The 22,841-nt window shown below is 30.2% G+C and overlaps 1 protein-coding gene across 4 annotated transcripts in view; it reads left to right on the top strand.

Annotated features, from left to right (window-relative positions):
- Window positions 1-22,841, top strand: part of LOC145939011 (very long chain fatty acid elongase AAEL008004) — a 42,605-nt gene that overhangs the window by 1,222 nt on the left and 18,542 nt on the right. Inside the window, exon 1 of one of the 4 annotated variants that reach the window (XM_083043014.1) lies at window positions 13,693-14,247. The exons of 1 other annotated variant lie outside the window; for it this stretch is intronic. The gene's annotated coding sequence lies outside the window, so the exon portion shown is untranslated. Of the gene's footprint in view, window positions 1-13,692; window positions 14,248-22,841 lie in introns of those variants that run through there. 2 more of the 4 variants (XM_083043013.1, XM_083043011.1) reach the window with 2 other exon arrangements.

The following is a 22,841-nucleotide window of genomic DNA, read 5'->3' as shown; positions in this document are numbered from 1 at the left end:
TATTCTTATCTTTGGCGATCGTGTTCTTAGTCACCAAGAGACAGCGCGTCGCGGGTGGCGCATTGTATACTGTGCAGCGACGCGATGTCACGTGCACGTGGTTATGTCTCGAAGTCGGTTTCGAAGTCGTATTGGCCTCGAAGTCGTCTCGATCAGAGAGTCAGAGACGCTCAAGTCATGGGAGTAGGAAAAAAAATATATAAAAATGTTTAAAACTCATTTTTAGAGATAATTTAAAAATGTTAAAATAATTGGTCCCTTAATAATTTAAGTCTCTTTTTATTCATTAAAAAAACGTTTATTTTCACGTTAATATAATATAAATATTAATTTAACGTTTAAATATTTTTAATATTTTATTAATAAAATATTAATAAAATAATATTTATTATTTATTAATAAAATAATATTTAATAAACGTTAAATAAATATTTATTTTATTAATATTTTATTAATGAAATATTAAATATTTAATAAACGTTAAATATTTATATTACATTAACGCTAAAATAAACGTTTTTTTAATGAATAAAAAGGGACTTAACAAATTATTTTAACATTTTTAAAATATCTTTGAAAATGAATTTTAAACATTTTTTATACATTTTTCTGCTACTTGGGCGACTTTGCCATTTTATCATTCTCAAATAATATCGATAATGAAATCCATTGTTCTTTCCACAATCTCGAATGAATTATGACAATAAATAAACGCGTGCTAATCAAATATATACGCGACGATAAAGTTATGTCATTAAAACTAAAGGCAATTTTTTCTTGTCTCGTTAATTTATTATATGTAGCAATCACGACGACGAAATGAAATGCACATACGTCATGTTAGTAATTTATTTTGATTTATACTTTAAGCCTCTCTCTAGAGCACATCTCACGATGTGCACGCGTTTTCATACTCCTGAATACTCGCAAACAATAAAAGACAGTATACGAAAATTGCGGATGAGGTAACGCACGCTGGCGTTACAATGCTGCAATTGCGACAACTATTTCACTGCTTTTCGTGGAATACTTAACTTTTTTATCACGATTATATTGTTGTCCATGAAAGAGATAAATATTTTCAACGCGCGTAAACTATTGCTTTATTATGCTAAATAAGCAGATTCCACTAATGCAATAAGAATTTTATTTTATATCAATCGCATTTTATATATTGCCTAACAATAAGACAAAGATAATTTTGCACATATATTAAAGAAATCTAAAATGTTATAAAAATTAATCAACAAGTGAAGAAAATGTTTCAAATCTTTATTAATCCGTAATCTAATCTAATCCTTCCATTTAAAAGGGAGGTAGCAACTTTATTTTCCCAAACTTATTTTAAAATCTTGTTCGTTTCACTCTCTATGCTCAAACAATCGGGGAATCGCGACAATTTTTGCACGCGGATCACGTCGCGAACGCGCGATTCGACTTGATTCGCGTACGTGAAATACTTACGAAAACTCGGAAAGAGCGGGGAATCCTTGAGACCAGAAATTATGAAGAATGCAATGCGCTCTTCCTGCGCAATGTTTGCGCTCGTGCAACGCGTATTATCTTCCTCCTCGTTGTGAATCGCTTTTGTTACAAGTGTGTTTCAATTCGCGGATTATATTTTTGCCATGAATAAATATAATATCATCAGTAGACTTTTTCACACACACAGATGATTCAATTCGCGTTAATAAAAAAACGACTTTAAACTTTTTAATATCTCGAAAATATCGATGATAAAAAAATATGATAATGATATAAACGCGTGGCTCACACAATTTTGAGCTTGCGATCGATTGATTGTTTAATTGTAATCAGAAATGCTGTTGCTGAATATTGCTTTCTATAGATTACCAGAACAATACAAGCGCGAGCTATGCGCGCGTTATTTCTCTATTTTATATAAAAAAGAATGATATTTTTAAATAAAGTTTGTTTAAACTTGATTATAATATTTTTGGACAGAAATCAGCTGATTCAAGCGTTAATTTCTAATTAAATTTTAAAATAAAAATATGTTATAGAAATTAAAATAATAATGTTATAAATAATATGTTAGAATATTTTAAACTCGAATAATATTTTTTGACAGAAATCAGCTGATAATTGTCAAAAAATATTAATCGAGTTTAAAGTACTATAACATTTTTTATTTAAAACATATTATTATTTTTATTTTTATAACATATTCTTATTTTTAAAATTAATTAGCAAATTAACGCTTTAATCAACTGATTTCTGTCAAAAATATTAATAAAGCGTTAATTTGCTAATTAAATTTTAAAATAATAATAGGTTATAAAATTTAAAATAGTAATATGTTGTAAACAATATGTTATAATGCCTTATCTGCGACTAATATTTTTTGACAGAAATCAGCTGATAACTGTCAAAAATATTAATTGAGTTTAAGGAATTATAACATATTATTTACAATTACATATTACTATTTTAAATTTTATAACCTATTATTATTTTAAAATTTAATTATCAAATTAATGCTTTATTAATATTTTTTTACAGAAATCAGCTGATTAAAGAATTAATTTGCCAATTAAATTTTAAAATAATAATCTGTTATAAAAATTAAACTAATAATATGATTTAAATAATATATGTTATAATTCTTTAAACTCGATTAAAATTTTTGACAGTTATCAGCTGATTTCTGTCAAAAAATATTAATCGCAGATAAAGCATTATAACATATTATTTACAACATATTATTATTTTAATTTTTATAACATATTGTTATTTTAAAATTTAATTAGCAAATTAACGCTTTAATCAGTTGATTTCTGTCAAAAATATTAATAAAAGCATTAATTTATTAATTAAATTAATCAGCTGATTTGTTGTTTTCTGCGATGCTGATTGGCTGTCTCGATTCGCGTTGTGTGTTATATTCATAGCATCGAGGAGCTGTCATCGCGAGGGTTAGCAGTTTGACAATTTGTTCAAAATAAAATAAAATAAAATAATATATTATGTTTTAAATAGTATGTTATAATATTTTAAACTCGATTAATATTTTTGACAGTTATCAGCTGATTTCTGTCAAAAAATTTTAATCGCGGATAAAGTATTATAACATATTATATTACTTACAAAATATTATTATTTTAATTATAATAATATGTTGTAAATAATATATAATATGTTATAATATGTACTTTGTCTGCGATTAATATTTTTTTACAGAAATCAGCTGATAACTGTCAAAAATATTAATCGAATGTAAAGTATTAAAACATATTATTTAAAATATATTATTATTTTATTTAATTTTATTTTAGATAAACTATCAAACTGCTAACCCTCGATGACAGCCTCTCGATATAAATATAACGTACAACGCAAATTGAGACAGCTAATCAAGATCGCAAAAAAAAGCAGCAATATTTGAGAGAATGGACTTAACATGCCTTTTTTTTATATAGAAAAGGGATTTAAAAATTTTTAACTTCGATTTCAAATTCTTTACGATTTGCAGTCGATTATTTGTATTGAAATTAGAGTTTTACAGTAGTAGCAATAATTCTTGATTTTAAAAGTAATTTAAAATTGCAAAAGACTCTTTAATTTTCTAAATTAATCTTTTGAATGCAATAAGTTTTTACTTACGTTTTCACTCTCTAATTGATGTGCGAGAAAAGATCGAAATGACGTAAAGTTGTTAATTATTAGGATGCTATCTATGGACAATGTATGATGTATGTCATTAATGAGCTATTAAAAGTCTTCTCACTTATTTAAATGGAGATATAACTGTGACCAAATTTGCATCTTATGACGCACAGTATTACTGTCCGACATTTATACGCTCTTAGGCTATATAGTTTGATTCCTATTTCGGAATCACTCTGTATGTATAGATAATATATATTATTCCATTGGGACTTCCCATATATCTGTTTATTCCATTAGGACTTCCCATATATCTGTTTATTCCATTAGGACTTCCCATATATCTGTTTAATCACCGAGAATCATCTAATGAGGAGAAAAAAGTCTTTTAAAATTAACTTTTTCGAAAGAAAATTTCTTGACCAGATGATATATGTTAATAATTGCAACATACGTCGCACGGATGACACGAAAGTGCTTAGATATGAGAAGTGTAACTTCATAATGATCGGTAATTGATTCCCTTTCGATGTATCGTTTAATAAAAGTATCCAATTAGTGTCGACTATCTCAATAGGATGCTTTGCATGGCACGTTTGTAGGATTATGTAATGAATTTAATCGAAACATATTTTCAATTCTTCGAGCTTCGCTGTTCATATAACACCTTCGTATTAATAGGCCAAGGTCGTGAACGTGTACGAAATGGCGAGCAATAGTAATCTCGTGTTTCGCGGCAGGATCGTCGACCTCCTTGTTACCCCATCTTTTCTAAGCCTTCGCTGTTTCTTTCGACCATGTGTTTGCGTTTTGCATTTTCGCAATATCTGTGAAAGAAGCTCATCTCGCATAGCGTTTGCACCAAGTAAAGGAAAGATCTTATAAAACTTCATTTTATTTATTACATTAAGAGTACACAATATGGTTTCAAAATATTTTTTTTTAAAAATTAAATAATTATAATGCTTCTTTTTGTCTCTAAAATAAAATTAAGTTGCAGCAAATTTTTACAAATATCATAAAATAAAGTATTTATTTTTTATTTCATTAACATTTTTAGTGATTAAATTATATTTTTAAAATATCTTTCTAGATTGCCATTTTCCTGAATTTTATCCTAAATTTTTAACATTCTAATTTTCTTAGCTCTTAATCCAATCTTTTTTACAATTATCCAATGAATCTCTGTTAGAGAATATATATTCTATCTCAATATATACAGATCTTTCAGTTCCTATATTATACGCTTGGAAATCATAATTTGCAAACTTGAATTAAAATATTTTCCATAATATTATATAAAATATTTTATAATACAATATATATGCAAATATTTTATATTGTCTGCGTTTTATAATTTAAATATTAAGTTATCCATAATATCTGATTTTCGACAGGTAGAATAATTTTGTCTTTTTTGTACTTGTTAAAACTTTTTTTTACTTGTATTTGCGATAATAATGATATGATATTTATGATTTCGGATATTTATATGAATAATAAAAATTATTTTAATTAAGCTTAAAGTTTTAATAATTAACATTTTCAGTGCAATAAGTAAAAATTGTTTGCAACATATTCATCTTCTCTATTAATTTGAATTTTTTAATAATAAACTAAATTATATATTATAAAAATTGTATTTTAAAAGCTTTTTTGTGCTTCATTGTTTATATAATTCTTGTTTCACACAAGTAGCGATTTTTTTTTATATAACTTTTTTATATAATAGCATTTGAAATACACAAAAATCAACTAAATATCAAATATTTGCATTTAATACGCTAAAATTTTTTTCGTTTAGATTTTATGAATTATTATTTGCAAACGTACAATATGAACTAAACTGAAAGATTTTTTTATACAATATTTGTTACATTTCTTATGAAGCTTATAACTATTAGTCTCTCGACTAATCTTAATTTTTTTATTAGATAATTTAATTAGGGAACAGTTATTAAATATTTTATTAAACCGTAACCGAAACCGAACCCTAATTTTGTTTCGGTCCGGATTCTTGTTTTACTTATTAAATACCTGTTTATACACCATCAGTTTATCTATAACACTTAAGAGATATTTAAGAAATTATTTAAGAGATATTTAACTGTATATTATGCTTATTGAAGAGATATTTAATTGTATATAATATATATTTTTTTAGTTGAGAAAAGTTAAATAAATGAAAATCTATAGAGGTAACCTTTAAAAGTACAAAAAATTTTTAATTACACGTGTGCTATCAACAATTTATAATTATGTCATATCATATCTACATACAATACGTGCACGTCAAGTTCAAACAATCGTAAAGTCAAGTGGATTTCTTGTATAATAATGTATACAGTGGAAATTTTTTCGTAAAATTTTCTCGTGAAATATATTTTTGTCTGGAATACATTTACTGCGAGACTTTGCATCCGCTTAATACTAATGTTTGGTGTTACATTTTGATGTAACATGATTTAAAATTCAAAGTGTTGTATATTTAATGAAAATGCGACAAATTTACTTACTTTCAAAAGAATTTTATTGACCATCTGCTCTTGTGACGTACAATGATTAAATTGACATTTGGCCTGATTTTTACATTACTTGAATGAATTATATTGTTAACTTTATTCTGTCAAGTCACGAAAGATTTTCAATTCATGAAATTATTACTCGAGATTACAAAATCAAAAATTCAACACTCATCTGTATAATGCGCAACAATGTTGATCAATAAAATAAAAATATGTCTAAATTATATATATATATATATATATATATATATATATATATTTAAAAGACTTCTTTCAATAATTTTAATTATGTAGACTGTTTTATTAAGTATATATTATATAATATATACTTAATAAAACAGTCTACATAATTAAAATTATTGAAAGAAGTCTTTTTAAAATATATTTAAAAGACTTCTTTCAATAATTTTAATTATGTAGACTGTTTTATTAAGTATATATTATAATAATTTTAATTATGTAGACTGTTTTATTAAGTATATATTATATAATATATACTTAATAAAACAGTCTACATAATTAAAATTATTGAAAGAAGTCTTTTAAATATATTTTAAAAAGACTTCTTTCAATAATTTTAATTATATAATATATAGTTAATAAAACAGTCTACATAATTAAAATTATTGAAAGAAGTCTTTTAAATATAAACTTTTGAAAAATATAATAAATTAAAATATTTTTGTATAAAAATAATTTAAATAAGCATAAATCTTATAAACAATATTGAAATATTTTACATATATTTATTAATATTAATTGTTGTATAATATTATACATAGATATTTTAAGTACTCTAAAATAATGTTTGAAATATTTTATATATATTCTATACAATAATTTAAAATGGACCGCCAAAGATAAAATTAACTTCACAAATAATAAATAATTTATATATTATTCACTTCACGAATTCATGCTTCCTCATCATCTGATGTCTTGCCAGGCTTTTTTTTCTTTTTTTGTGTATTTTTTACTATACTTTTTCGTAACATTCACGTAATGGTAAATTATTTAATCGCGCAGTAATTTGCACATCACTTTTAATGTTAATCGCACGTAATGTATGTATTATATTGCGACGAAAAAGAAACGCAAAAACTACAATTCTGTTTTGATATTTAAAAATTATCAAATTGCTCAAATTTACGCACTACTCATTGCGACAAATGCTACTTCTATTGCTAACGTATAATATCATCTTAATCTTAGAAGAATTTTATTATTTTTCGGATAAGTGAATAAATATAAGAATTAAAATTAAAAATAAATATGCACAAACTGCAATATTTGAGAATATAATTCAATTTGCCGAAAAAATATTGTTGCGAGTTGTTTTCACAGATTTCGATCGAGGTTTCACGGAATATGCATTTTGACAAATTATAATAATATAAATACTGAATATATGATACAGAATAAATAAAATATTATTAATACGTGGAATGTTAATAATGACCATATTTACTAATTAAACGTAGCGGGACGCCATATGATGATTCGACATTGATTCGTATCCTTTCTTTATCTCTTTGAATAAAATACGACCATGAGTTAGCAACATGGATTAGTAATCGCTGAATGTAATTATAATATGATCGCATTTCGAAAAATAATGCGGTAATACACGAGAATTCTGCGCGTTCGAGTTTCGTTGCGCGAATAATAATAAAGTGATTGCATATAAACAACGTCGTAAAGAAGCATAATATACTGTATATATTAATTTGTTGTGCTCTGCCAGGAATATTTATAATAAAATACATTTAACTTATAAATTTATACAAAATATTATTTAAAACATTTTAAATTAATTATTAATTAATGATACATATATGCAGGTATATCATTTTTTTATTATCTCTTTCCTCCAATTTCGTTTCCTCCAATTTTTTCATTACATTCTCATTTTAAATTCATTCATCTTTTGATTCTATCTCTCAATCAGAAAATAATTTGCAAAATATGTACATCTAAATCGGCATAAAATTTAAAGCATGAGGCAAAATATATTTGGAACGTTATTATAAATAATTATTGTAAGATCGCAATGAAACGGTAATTTATTATTTCTATTATCGATTCTATCATTTTGGTTCCTGAAATTCTTGAAATATATAAATCGCGCGACATACGTGCTTTGACAAATAGTCGTCCTTTCAAAAACTTTTGATTATGAAAGTTAATTAATCTTTACGATCATGCAAGTTAATTAATCGCACATGTTAATAATTTTTAATGATCGCGTTTCACTTCTCCTAGTACTTTATCGCAATTGTATTTCTACCGTTCGAATCTCGCAACACGAATGAAAACAAGACGTTCGCGCGCTAAAGTTATGCCGAATTTTGTGGTATGTAGGTATATAGTAATCATTTTAATCATTTACTTTATAATAATTGTTGTTTTTAACTTGGTTTGCGCTATGCTTTTATAAAATGATTCCTTCTATATAGTATTATCCTTTAATTTTTGACTTGATAAGGACCTGAACCAAAGGTCGAAACGTAGTCTGTATATTTATATATGATATCGAATTAATAAAGATCAATTAAGCCAGTTGGGTCGTTTGCAATAATTGCTTAAGTATATAGTAATATTGATATCTCATCACATGTGTGTGTGTGTGTATTTTCACCGATACTATTGTAAAGTCGTATCGTCGTATCCCTTCTTGTTATGAAAAGATGATATCATAATGGGCGGCGCTATACACAACCGCGCACTTTATATATGATTGACAATGAGACGTAAGTAAAAACGGATGGGGGTATCTTATAATTACATATTTCATTCGAAAAATTTTCCGCTTTTTTCTCGTTTCGTACTGGAAAAATTATCAAGACTCTATTATTGTATGCTTAAAGTGAATCAGTAGAAACGTCACTGGTTAAAGTATAGTGATACACATTCTAAAATCAGAGTATTTTATTGATCTTCAGTAAAAATACTCTTACTTTGCGCCTTCTCTTATGTTCGACTGATTAGGGCAGTAAAATTTCACTAAAAAGTCGGCAATAATAATAAATATTGCAAGAAGTTTTTGAAGCTTTTTCTATTTATTTTAGATTGCTATTTTTTGAGAGAAAGTTACACATATCTAGAATAAAACGTATATAACTAACAATATGTATTCAAATCAAAATTATATATATATATATATATAATTATTATATTACATTTACTCTTAAGATAAATTTATAAAAAAATTAATCAGACTCTCAGAGTATATATTACTATACATTTTTATTTTGTATATATGCATAATATATTATAATGTAAAAGACATATTTTACAATAAGAGCGATTGAAATAGCCCTTATCATTAATGAACTTTTATGAGATTTTGCTGATTTGTACTATACTTAAAATTGAGATTATCAATGATTTATTGCTTTTAATGATAATATACTGAAATTGAGAGAGTAATTCTGCGGGATGCATTTTTTGTCATTCGCGAAGCGGAAACTCAAGCAAGCAGACAATGATACGATTATTTTTTTGCGATCCTTGCTTATAACTATCATACGCGCGATTAGCGACTACCAGTTGACGCGATTAATTGATTCACAGTAATAAATAACACGTAATGGTATCATGGCGATAATTTTGCTCGAGTAATAAAAGTCACTTTGAATTAAGTGGCATTTCAACATTTTTAATTAACAAGTAAAGTTATTATTATTTCTATATCTTAATATTAGATTGTCAATTACGTATCAAACTACGGTGTTTGTACTGTATTGGGTTTTTCAAAAATTTGTCAAAACGCATATTTTGCGATCGAAATCTATGTGTGAATCGGTACATTTAAATATATTCTCGATTATTACAAATTACGAATATTAATTTTTAATTTTAATTTAAATATTCAATTTATTATATGTTATGATACGAAATAATAAAATCTTCTAAGATTAAGAGATAGTGTTACAAAGACAAATTTGGCCGCATGATTTTCAAGTATTGAATGAATCGTAGTTTTTGTGTTTATTTCTTATCACGTCATAATAAAACATGTATAATTAATATGAAGAATATATAATCACCTAATTAAATAAAGTATCACGCAATTATATCATATTCTGCCGCTCATAATTTGTGTTTTTACGAGTAAATAAAAAAAACAGGAAACGGAAGGCTTCAAATGACGCGGAGCAATCATGAAATAAATTTATAAATGTATTATTTATGTTTATTATTTATTGTATGTGTTTATTTATTATTTATTATTTGTGAAATCATTTCTGCATTTATCTCTCCGCATATATATGTTCGTGAGTTATGAATTATTTACGTCAATTAGTAATTTTATTTGATAACATTGTGATACGAAAACGATAGATTTGTATCACAATTATTTACAATTATTGTTACCGAATTGATCGTTAGCTACACACCGTTAAATTGATTGATTCCCATATCGCCTACACAATTGATAAAATTTCATAAAACTATTTGCGCGAGTCTTGCATAATAAGATATGATTTCTTTTGCACTTCGCTTATAAAAGTTTTTTTATAGAAATATTGCAAGAACGTTATTCATAAGGAAAATTACTCGTATGAAGCATTAAGTAAAAATGTTTGAATACATATTTTTTGCATTTTTTTATTTCATACGAATAATTTTGCAAGATTAGCTGCGGCATAGAAATTTCAATAATATTCTATTTAATAAATAGCATTAAGCAAAAATGTTCGAATGCATATTCTTTGCATATTTTTTTTATTTGCATACGAATAATTTTGCAAGATCAGCTGCGACATAAAAATTTCGATAATATTCTATTTTCTATTTAATAAATAGCATTAAGCAAAAATATTTGAATGCATATTTTTTGCACATTTTTTTTATTTGCATACGAATAATTTTGCAAGATCAGCTGCGGCATAGAAATTTCGATAATATTCTATTTAATAAATAGCCTAACGGTAGACATCAAATCGATTAAACGCATCCAATATTTATGCATTACGTAAACGTCATGCAACATTGATCGTTTCCTGAAAATAATTATATAGTCATTCCGTTGTTACTTTAGCACTGCTATTTTTTTTTAGATCGCAAAAGCCGCTTGCAAAATTAAAGTTAAGAAAGCGAGCGTGTTGCTCTAAATACTGCCGATACAATATTATACTTCCATGTTTTATTATCTTAAAAGATAGGAATGCAGAATACGCAAATGCACATCTTAAAATAAGACTTGCAAATCCGGTTGTTATAATTTATTCTTATAATTGAGAAGTGAGTAAGAAATGTTTAAATTAGAAAAATATCTCTGCTTCTCTCGTATTCTCTTTTATTAAAATATAAAAACTGTTTGTTTTTTTTACGGAATATAATTCGTTTTGAATGAAAGATACGCAAATGCACATCTTAAAATAAGACTTGCAAATCCGGTTGTTATAATTTATTCTTATAATTGAGAAGTGAGTAAGAAATGTTTAAATTAGAAAAATATCTCTGCTTCTCTCGTATTCTCTTTTATTAAAATATAAAAAACTGTTTGTTTTTTTTACGGAATATAATTCGTTTTGAATGAAAGAATAACAGATAACGTCGAGACATTATTAACATGTATTTTTCTACGGGCTTTTTTTCTATCATGATTGATGATGATTTTTACACCGCACAAACAATGGCTCTTAAGATTCAATGAGCATTTCTCCGTCATATTTCGTTTCCGATTGAATCATCTTCTTTTTGCAATGATCTTCTTGATTAATTATCTCAAATTAATTTGAGAGTTGTTAAAATAATAATCAGTAATAATAATTTATTCCGGAAATTTCTTTGAAATGCGAGGTCGTGATCTTTAGGCTTCTCGAGAATATTTGTACGGAAAACAGGAAATATAGACGTCTCTCCAAGAGCGTTTAAGGTCGATTGAAAGATAAGGTCGCCTTGTATCGGTTGCCTTCGATTCTCTTTTTTATTTCACAATTTGCAAAGAACGATGCACGATTCGCAAGATTCAAAGATCAGCAAGAATAGATGAGAATGTCAAAGTATTCTTGTCGAGGTTCCTCGTCGAAATATTATAATATTCTATTCTGTGTGTCGGTGAACTTGTCTGGCCTTCGGCGGAATATCTGGCCCTTCCTTGGAAAGTCCAAACTCGAAATAGCATCTTCACGCCGCGAGCAACTCAGAAATAAACGCTCACTTGTGATTTTATGACCGTACTTATGTATTGTATACTCGATGAGATATATAGGTACTCAAACTTGCTTTCTAGACGGGTTGTCGACTTAATTTATTTGTACGGAAAACAGGAAATATAGACGTCTCTCCAAGAGCGTTTAAGGTCGATTGAAAGATAAGGTCGCCTTGTGCGAGCAATTGTTTTGATTATCTGATACGATGCCGAACGATTAAGTTAATCTGTTCGATATATTTTAATTTTCCTATATTTACAAATCGTAATTATAATTATAATCGACATTAAGCATTAATTAAATAAAAAAAAGAAATAGAATACTTGGTCTGACAATTAAGTTTGTATACAAGATTTGCATAAATTCAGTTGCGAAGAACAGAAAAGAGTCTAGAATAATGTCATTTTTTTTTTCTTTGAAAATGAATCTTTCTGCGTCAATACATATTTTTACTCTGTGCTGGAACTTTTCTTTTTAAATTCTTTAATTGAAATGGATCGCTCGCGAGCGAAGTCGTTTGCGACGTCTTGAGACATTTTTCAATTTCTCGGACGTTTCTGCGATTTTTCATTCTCATTTTATAAATCTGTTAATTGGAGAAACAGGAAGAGATTTCTCAGAAGAAATTGAAAAAAATCATGTAAAGTAAGTTAATTGAATACGAAAGATGACTCGTGTTGTTTTGTAAAACAACTATCAAAAAGCGGAAATGCATTATCCATATAATCGTTTTATATCATAACTTTGATATTATTAAGAATTATTTCCCTAAAAATTAATCTGTATTAAAAATAATATACTATATTATTTTTGTTAAAGAGTAACATATTGTTAAATATTTATATATTTTTTCTTTTAATCTAGTCTAGATTACGAAATAACACAATAAATGCCAAGGACATTAATTTAGCAAGTCAATCAGCAAATGAGATAAAATTTATATTTTGCATGTTCATATGTAAATTTGAATACTTCTGGGCACGAGAAAGGTAAACTTTACAGATGACGTTTCTAAAATCTAAATTGTCCATATTTATCGAATTTACATTTACAATACGTCGCGTAATTATATTTACCTGGATACTCGACTCGTGATAAAAAAAAATCGAGAAGCTGTGTCAAAGTGCAAGATCGATTTGCACATTTGCGCAATTAACATAAAGTATAATGACATAATCCTCGGACACGATCGCACATCCGGACACCCGCAGTCGAGGAATTCAACATTGACGTCACTTGGCGAACGCTGCGACGTGTTAAAAGAGCGTGTGCAGGTGAACCATACCATCTCGACGTCGCGCGTGGCGCATTCGACGAGAGATCCGGAGGACGCGAGAGACAGAGAGAGAGAGAGAGTGGAAGAGAGAAAGAGAGAGAGAATGTGTGTATTTGTGTATGTGGTGGAGCGGGACCAAGTGGGAGAAGGGACCAAATGGCGAATCAGTTAAAAGCAATGCACCGGCGTTACGTTCGCCAGTCCGCGAGTTGGCACGACGGTAGTGCGTTCGACGTTTTCGACGCGGTCGATAACGCTCCGATATCTTTCTTTTCTTTTCTTTACTTTTTTTTTTTAAATTACCTTTGCCTCGGAAACTGTACCAACAGTTCGGCTTGTCGACGCGCAACATTATTAGCATCTGCGCTCTCGGAGAAGCCGAAGAGGTCGATTTTACGCGACGCGTCGAGGTCATACGTAAGAATCACTGATACCCGTCGTGCCGATCCCTTTGACTCCCTTCGTTCTTCCTTGTCCCGCCTGAAAGTTGAGAGAACGATCAAGAACGGTGGGCGGCCAGAGAAAGAGGGAGAGAGAGAAAGAGAGAAAGAAGAAGGAAGGCTACTTTCGCTTACGACGAAGTGTCACGAAGATTGTAGTGTGTGTTACGGTTTTTGGACCAACATTGACCAATTCGTGCGCGATCTTTCGATAGTCAGTAAGTATTGTGGGATTTCCTCTTGATAGGATTAACAAGAAATGTTAATCATAATTGATACCGGGTTTCATCTCACACAACGGTGAATAATATTAATAATATTAATGAGAATTTTTATTATATAATATTAATATTAAATAAATAACATATAATATGATAAATAATAAAGTAATGGTATAATAATGATTTAAAAATATAGAGTCATTAAATAGGATTAAAAATTTGCGTCATAATAAAAAAATTAATACAATGATTTATTATTTATCAAATAATTTGTGTGTATCGAATAAAAATATATTTCTCTTTTTCTTCAATTAGAAGAGGGAATGATCTATAAATGAATTATTCGTTGTTGATGAAACCAGGATTAATGCAATCTCGACGTGTTTAATTTTTGATACGAAGAGTATATTGCACAAATCGATCGTTCATCTATATCTATGCCATCGAAAATTTGATCTCGTCGAAATTATATCGATTTCAATCTTAGCGACAGATGAAAAATTTTATCGAATTGAATTTTGTCCAGGTTGTAAACTAAATTGAATTATTGATGAGTATATATACGAGTCTCGTGAGAGTTAGAGCAGTGTCTGTGTGTCCGCGATTTCAATTATTTCCTCAGACATCGATCGATCGATCGCTCGCCTCGGTTCGCTTGTCCAAATGCATACGAAATACTAGCTCTTTTCTTCCTTCCTTCCTTCCCTCTGATTGAATGTCTTCTTTTATGAATCACCTCGAGCGCTCGATTTGACTTCGATTCACGTTCCACTCGTTCGCGATAGACTGTGGGAGCATTTAATGAACGTATTTATAGTCGTTAGGCCATCCTTATGTACCAGGGAAGCCTTGAGTCAGCGTTTCACGATGCGAACCGCGTTCCTCTACGTTCATTTTGTTCTGCGATTAGCAAGACGGGATGATCGTTTACACAACAACATGCAACAATAAGTCACAGGCTCCCACAATGATACTTCGATCGCAATTTATCACTGTACTTTTTTAGTCATTATTAAAGACAATAATGTCTGAAATCTCGGTTTCATTACTTTTTCGTATATGATAGAGACAAAAGTTTTAGATAAGAAAGTTTCTAATCTTTCTTTAAAGATTTGAATTTTCTAATTATTCTTTTTTTTTATTTCGAGAAGTTTTTTTTATTATAGTAAAGAGACGGTATCGTTTGTCGAACGTTAATGGTTTTTAAAAATAACGTGTTCGCGATAAGTACATATATAAAATATATGTATATAGTTAGTGAATAAATAGTAAAGTAAATAGATGAATTATATGTAAATTTTACATGATAGTATAACATTCGAAAATCAAAAGCTTTAATTTCCTTTTCTGTCTCTTTCTTTCACTCATTCACTCTTTCCTTATGCACATTCTATCTAATTAAATGATAATATATATATATATGTTTAAGAAGCGCATGTGATCGTGTCTTATATTTTCGGAGATCTAGATGCTCGTTTTGAAATGAAATCATCTAGTTTTAAATGTAAAATCGCGTCGTCGCGCGTATTTATATCGTATACAATTCTACATTACATAACGTAACGATAGTGTATTATGATTAATTGTCGCACGATACGCGACACGTAACACGCAATGTATCGTTATCCAGAGTGGGATGTTCCGGGACTGTGATTCCGACATTGTTTCTCGCGCGATACAGCGTTCGTAATAAAAAAAAAACTTTCGAATTCGAAACGACGCGATTCTCTTTCTATAAAATTAAGATTTATTTGTTGCTTTAATATCAATCTTTCTCATATATATAATAAACGTCATTAAAACTCTCATTAAATATGTGCGATTTTTATAAAAGAAGACGGCTTGTTAGAAGTGAAATTTCTTTAAAAATGTATTATTATATTTAAATCATTGCACATATTTATGATGAGAACGATTAACATGCGTAATGTAAATATTTACCTTCGCTCTCGTAATAAACGTAACTATATTCGAATCTAATCCAAACGTAATAATGTTCAGCCGCCGTTTATCGTGTTTACTTATCAGATGATAGAGAAGATTAGTATAAAATGATAAGTATAATTCGAGTTAATAGTTTTATCTTGACACTTATATTTATATACTTATTTAATATTCATAGATTGAAGAGAATCGTCGATATGTATTGCATATATACATATAAAGTATTACTCTTATATGCAATAGATAGTCATCAATCAATTTTGAAATTCAAAGTAAAATCACAGCGTGTTATTTAGATAGAGTAATTATTGAGATAAAATGACATATTCAGAACTCGAGTAAGAAATAATGTGATTTTTTATTAATGAAAAAAACTCTGCTTATGTAAAACAGTAGAAAGAAAAGTATCGGTAATTGAAGGGAGAAAAAGAGAAATAAAATATTAAAATAACAAAACTTATTGTCAAATAGCAAATGCAGGAGTTAGTTTGCGCAGATGAAACGTTGATTAAAATAAAGATTTTTTTCGATGAAAATTATTATTTTCGTAGAAAAATTCATTTAAGAGTAATTTCTACAAAGGATATATGATGACATTATTATACAATCTCAAAATCAGTATTACATATGTACATACATCAACTTGGCTTAAACTCTGACGACGTCGTTATGTTTATCAGACAATGTCAATTATGACTCACCGTCATTTTTTGAGATATGTCCAATTTTATTGTCTTTAATGGTTCACAATTTTAATCAAATACAATCTCTTTTTTCTCGTTTAATTTACAAGCGCGTCGAAACGCGTGTAATGTTTAACATTTTACAGTCCCAACACGTTAAAAAATATTTGCAGACACGTAAATAAGCCGATGTATGGCACAATCGGTAGGGAAAGAAGTTGCTCAACCGAATACATATTTGTGCGCGGGCGTATATTAATATTTAACTAAAAGGAGAAAGGACATACAATTTTTCTTCGGCTTCCGCAAGTGTGAAATAGTTTTCATATATTTTTTCAAGACCTTTCACACATTCCCATTACAGACGATTAAAGCTAGTTTCAGAAGTAATAGAGTATGACGAACATTACCAATAAAATTACAGCGATTAGTAACGTAACCAAAAAATTTTACAGGTATTACAGGTATTACAGGTTTATAGGTAGCAAGATAAATTTTTTAAACACGGTTTATTTTTTTGTCTAATCACTCTCAATTATACCTGTGACATATTTTAGAAATGGCAATGAGATTCTGTACATATTTTTATAATTTTTCTATCACATTATTTTAAAAATATTGCATTTTTTCTAATTAGTTGTATTATTTTTAGTTACAATACTAATTAGATTATATTATTTTACGTTTATTGTATATTATATATAAATTTCAAGCATTTCAAAGTTTAAGCCATCATGTCAGACCATATTACTTTAATATAACTAATAATGAAAAATACGCATAAATGAGATTGCGCATTAGATAATTAACCAACGTTCTACCATTGGAATGATATACGGTCCTGCGGAATCCTGTGTAAACCGAGTAAACTAGTTTCTGCTTAATTAACCGGCTATGCCGGCCACTGTATACAGTAACGCAATCGGTAAAAGCTGTTGTATAATCCGCACGCAAGATGCAAAAAGACCGCGCGCCACGCAGTTTTTAGTCTTAAACAAGAGTGCGTAGCTACGATCGATCTCTCGGATTCTCTTCATTTACTCAATATTGACAACCATCGATCGCACCTCGATCCATCCGTCAACCAAATCTCGATTAAATATCCCGATGATGATCTTGCGGCTACAAACAAACACAAATACAAACACATACGCACATACATACGTGGCAGCTGACAAGTCTCGCGTCAACTTATTCTACCTATTACGTGAAACGTGCCGTGTTGCGACACGACCGGCAAATTTTCTGACAGAGATCGAAACGAGTCCTGCTTTCTCCCGAATTTTTCAGCAGGCCTGGCCGCGCGTGATCGTGCGCGCACGTACGGATGTGCCCGTGTATATATATGTTTTTCTCGTGTACGAAATTCGCGATCTCATGCTCCCCGATTCCCCGTCATTAACGTCAGGGTTTCATTAATAAATGAAAGTCGCGCGCGATTTATACATGCCAGGCCTGAGCAAAGTCCGCGCTGATCGACCAAGGCCGGAACGTCCGTTTTCTTTCGCATTCGTTCAACGAACCTATTACTTTGTCGCTCTCATTAGGCGTGTGTCTTTGAGTTGTCATGTTTATCTCTCGCCCTGAGTGTAAACACGCGAGATCATATCGCGCGTGTTTACACGAAAGGGACATATTGTGTTCCAAGATATCGAGATAAGGAGAGATTTTCCGATAAATTAAAACGCTACCGCGTAAATGCAAATTCGGCGATTATGTCTGATTAAGTTTGCAATCTCTTTATTTTTTAACGCAAACAATTGTAAGTTCCTTACTATTATTTGTTTGACGTTTCTCGAAATAATCGCTTTATACACAGAATTTTCTCTTAGAATTTACCCTGAAAATCATGGTAATCGTGGAACAACATGGTATGGAAAGAATTTTATGAGGATTTCTCTGATTAATATTTATCACAATAAAAAATAATATCTATCACAATAAAATATAAAATATAAAATGGTTTGATTAATTTTATTAAAAGTGTAACTAAAAGTATGGTAAAAGTAATCAAACATATTTTTAAAATTCTTTCCATATACCATATTGTCCCACGATTACCATGATTTTCAGGGTAAATTCTAAGAGAAAATTCTCTCTGCGATACATACTGTACATACTCGAAATGCAATAGATTATTCGTGGGTCTATCTGGGCGAGAGTATAATCCTTAAGATTATTCATGGATCTGGAAAGATTGCTGATAATAGGTTTCGACTGTTTTCGTTCGCAGTAACCCATCGACGACGAGGAAGGACTTTAATATGGCGCTTATATAAGGGGATTCTCTCCCTGCCCTCCTCTCTCTTTCTCTCTCTTTCTCTCTATCTCTCTCTATCTCTCCCCGCACCGCCATTAATGCGGCTCTTACAGCGGCTCTCGGCAAGTTACAACTTCATGCAGCTATGCACTTTCCCCGCGCTGCTGGTTGCAGCTCCGCTGCGGCTGCTGCTGATCGATTATTCGCGGCAGCAGTCGAGATTGCATGTGAAAAAATTGACACAGCTCTCCTTGATCTGGATCCAGTTTGCCTTCTTGTATCTGGAGAGAATATCTGAAAATTCGAAAGGTTATGAATAGAGGCATGCGGAAAGAAAAATTACGAAGGTCGACTTGCGAGATCTACGCTCCGCTTTCTCGCTTCTCGATTACATCATCGACCTTACCGTTTCGCTCATCATCCGCATCGTGCGAGATAACCCGATGCAATATGGTGTGTTCTAAAATTCGGGTGTATTATTATCTCCCCTTCTAGCGCGCGAGTGAAATTTTTTAAAAATTTATTTAAAGTCGCGACTTTCCTTTTTTTTAATGTGTTGAAATACCGACAATCTCTCTCTCTCTCTCTCTCTCTCTAGTTACAAGCAAATGTATGGGTACCCCGCGCTTAACATGGCGGATGTAACATAAGCGATCAGCTTGATGTAATGTATGTACGGATAGGTAGTAATTGTTTCAATATTCCTATTCCATATTCCGCTTCGGGCGACATCGCGATCGATTGTTTCGAAGAATTGCAAGAATAATACAGACAAGCTTGAAAGAAATAAATCTTAATGAATAATATAATGCTATTGGCCAATTAATATATTCCGCATCGGCGAAATTATTCAGTTGATGTTATCGAATATATGACTTTGTCGGTTATAACGTCGACGTAACAACGCCGGTGTTGCGACATACAATCTGAGTTTGGACACACCAATTTGCGTAATTTGTTTCGTTCTATTTTCGAAGAATTTTAATTTTTTATACAGTTTTTATACAATTTTTTTATACAGCTATGTTATCCACTGCGCTTGGAAAATATTACGATATTTTGCGGAAAACCCGCAACGGTGTCATTAATTGCGTATTAATACCAGAACCCGGAGATGGATAATTTGTTCACTGCTGATTTCAATCATTCGTATACGCTAACTGCAGTTTAAAAGGCTTCGCTCCTGTAGCGTCCGCATAATCTTGACAGAGAGGTGTAATTTTCGAAGAAAATTGGAGCATTCTTTGGTCTAGAGCAATTATACTCCATTCTCTCGAGTTTGTATCTTCCATTCGCAAAATACTTGAATTCGTATTAGATTCTATGAATCTAATTGTACTCTAAAATTTAGTCCATTTTGGCAAGAGAGATAAATGTATCTTAAATATGTATTTAAAATACGCGTAATAAAGATTAAAATATAATTAGATTTAATTACGTTCAAGTTTAAATAAAAAATTCCTGTATTAAACACTCGATATATAAAATTCATCGCTGGTTGAATATTCAAGTCGTTACGTCTGAAATAATGGAAATGACGAGCAGGAAAATCATTTGTGTAATTCGTATTATTAAATTGTTCGGTGTGCTTTGAAGCGTGGTGATTTGGAGCTTATTCTACCTCTTCTCAGAGTTAATGAGATGTTTTTTATTTTATTTTAATACTCATTCTCACAACTTAGCGATGATATTTCGTGACGTCTCTCCTTTGGGATCAGAGGTACGCGACTGCAATTTTGTTGTGCAACTTTAGAAGAAATGGCAAAGGCCACTTCTCCCCGGATCATTAGAACGTCATTTCGTCACGAACGTCTATAATGGCGAGTTCTCCTCGAAAAGCACAGCCGCAAATACCTATCCTAGTAGAATAAACAGCCTTTATGTCGCGTTTCTTTCTCATAGCTATTCCCAAAATTATCACCGGAATTAACGCGACGTTATCTCTCTCGCTAAATGTCAAATCATCGTCGGTGAGCACGCGAGAGCACGAATGCGCGTTTCCTCACGAAACTCCGCGACCTTGCCCTGGTCTCGTTCGAGTTATCGTACGCACGTGCAGCTTCGTGTTACACGTACGTTAATGCGTGTGTCCGCATTGTACATACTCGTGATGCACATCCGAGGGCAGCCGCAGCAGCAGCCGCATAATTTTAGATAAAGCAATATTAAAGTGGCGTGTGCGTGGTTAAAGAGGCGTCTAATTCGTCAGACCTCGCAATAATTAGACACGATCTCTCGCTCCGCGATGTTTATGGAGGAATGCGGGAAAAATCGGGAAAAATCGATTCTACCATATTGAAGGTATATTGCGTAATTTTATATATATATATGTTTACATAAATATGAGTAGAGAAGATAAATATTTGAGAAGTGTCCGTGTACGCGTAAATCGAGAGAGGTACAACGTTCACGTTTGGTACTCGGCATTCTTAAAGGATGAGATACATATCCGTCCACATCATTCCATATACCGTTTTCGATACCACACCTAGATCCAACCTAGTCTGCAAATCCGGTTGTCTTAATATTTTTTGCGGCTTCGATTATACTCTCTGCGATTGAGAGACAATCCTTTCTAATAACAAAATATTACGACAAGCAAATTCTTTATCTCTTTAGCTATTTTCTGCATCACGAATTTAAATTTTAAAATTGTAAAATTTTATTCTGTACTTATCTAGTATGAGCACTAGCGGATCCTGGGGGTGGGGGGGGGGTTAAACCCCCCTTGCAAATTAAAAGAAACAGTTTTGCTGAATTTGTTTAAAAAATATAATAAAAATATAAAATATAATAATAAAATATAATAAAAATATAAAATAAATAAGTAAAGAAAAACAAACGTTAAAGAGCTATCGATGTCGTTGATCCTGGAATAAAAGCTAATCATGAAACCAAAAATATTAAATAAAATAATTTTGCAAACCCCCCCCCCCCATTATCGACGTCAGGATCCGCTAGCGAGTATGAGTATTATCAAATTTATATAATTACTTTTAATTTTTTTCTAGTCTTTATGGGAGTTTAATCTTAGGACAATAAACGCTTTCCTTTATTCTATTCTAACAATCTTTTTTTTAAGTTGCTTGAAATTTAGATTGATAATGAGAGGGAAGAGAGAGAAGGCGCATTCGCGAAAAGTGCACCGAGTAAGAAAAATAAATTATAGATGTGGTTGACCGGCGTTTAGCATAAATCACTGATCACGAGTCGCAACAAACACTTTCCATGCATAACTGAGGCTGCTGGAGGTCGTCGCGCATTAAATTTACGTCATTCGTACATTTCTTATCCGATTGAGTACAATAGGCAGGTTCTTTATCATTTATAACACAAAACGATCGAAATCTCTATTAATCTCTAATCTGTCACATCAATCCATTACATTATTTAGAATTTTGCAAACACACTTTATTAAATGTATATCGGTATTTACATATAATATAGATGTATATAATATATATCGATCTGTATCAAATATATTGCATTACATTAACATGAAAAATATCGTAATAACGTAAAATTTATGCGAATTTTACATGTTAATGAATGTATTGTGTTACGAGAGATTTTTCATAATGTTGTGCGAGCATCTTATGTAAAGAGTAAATAGAATATTTTATACTATTCAGCTTAATATTTTTCAGTATATGACTTTTGGACTGTTTTTCATTATATTTCTTTAAAGAAGTAGGAATAGTTTT

The sequence above is a fragment of the Prenolepis imparis genome, unplaced genomic scaffold, assembly GCF_030444845.1.
Source record: "Prenolepis imparis isolate NDT839.2.m4 unplaced genomic scaffold, iyPreImpa1.0 SCAF_7, whole genome shotgun sequence".
Classification (NCBI taxonomy): domain Eukaryota; kingdom Metazoa; phylum Arthropoda; class Insecta; order Hymenoptera; family Formicidae; genus Prenolepis; species Prenolepis imparis.
Note: the sequence above shows the minus strand (reverse complement) of the source record. Positions and strands in the feature narration are given on the sequence as shown.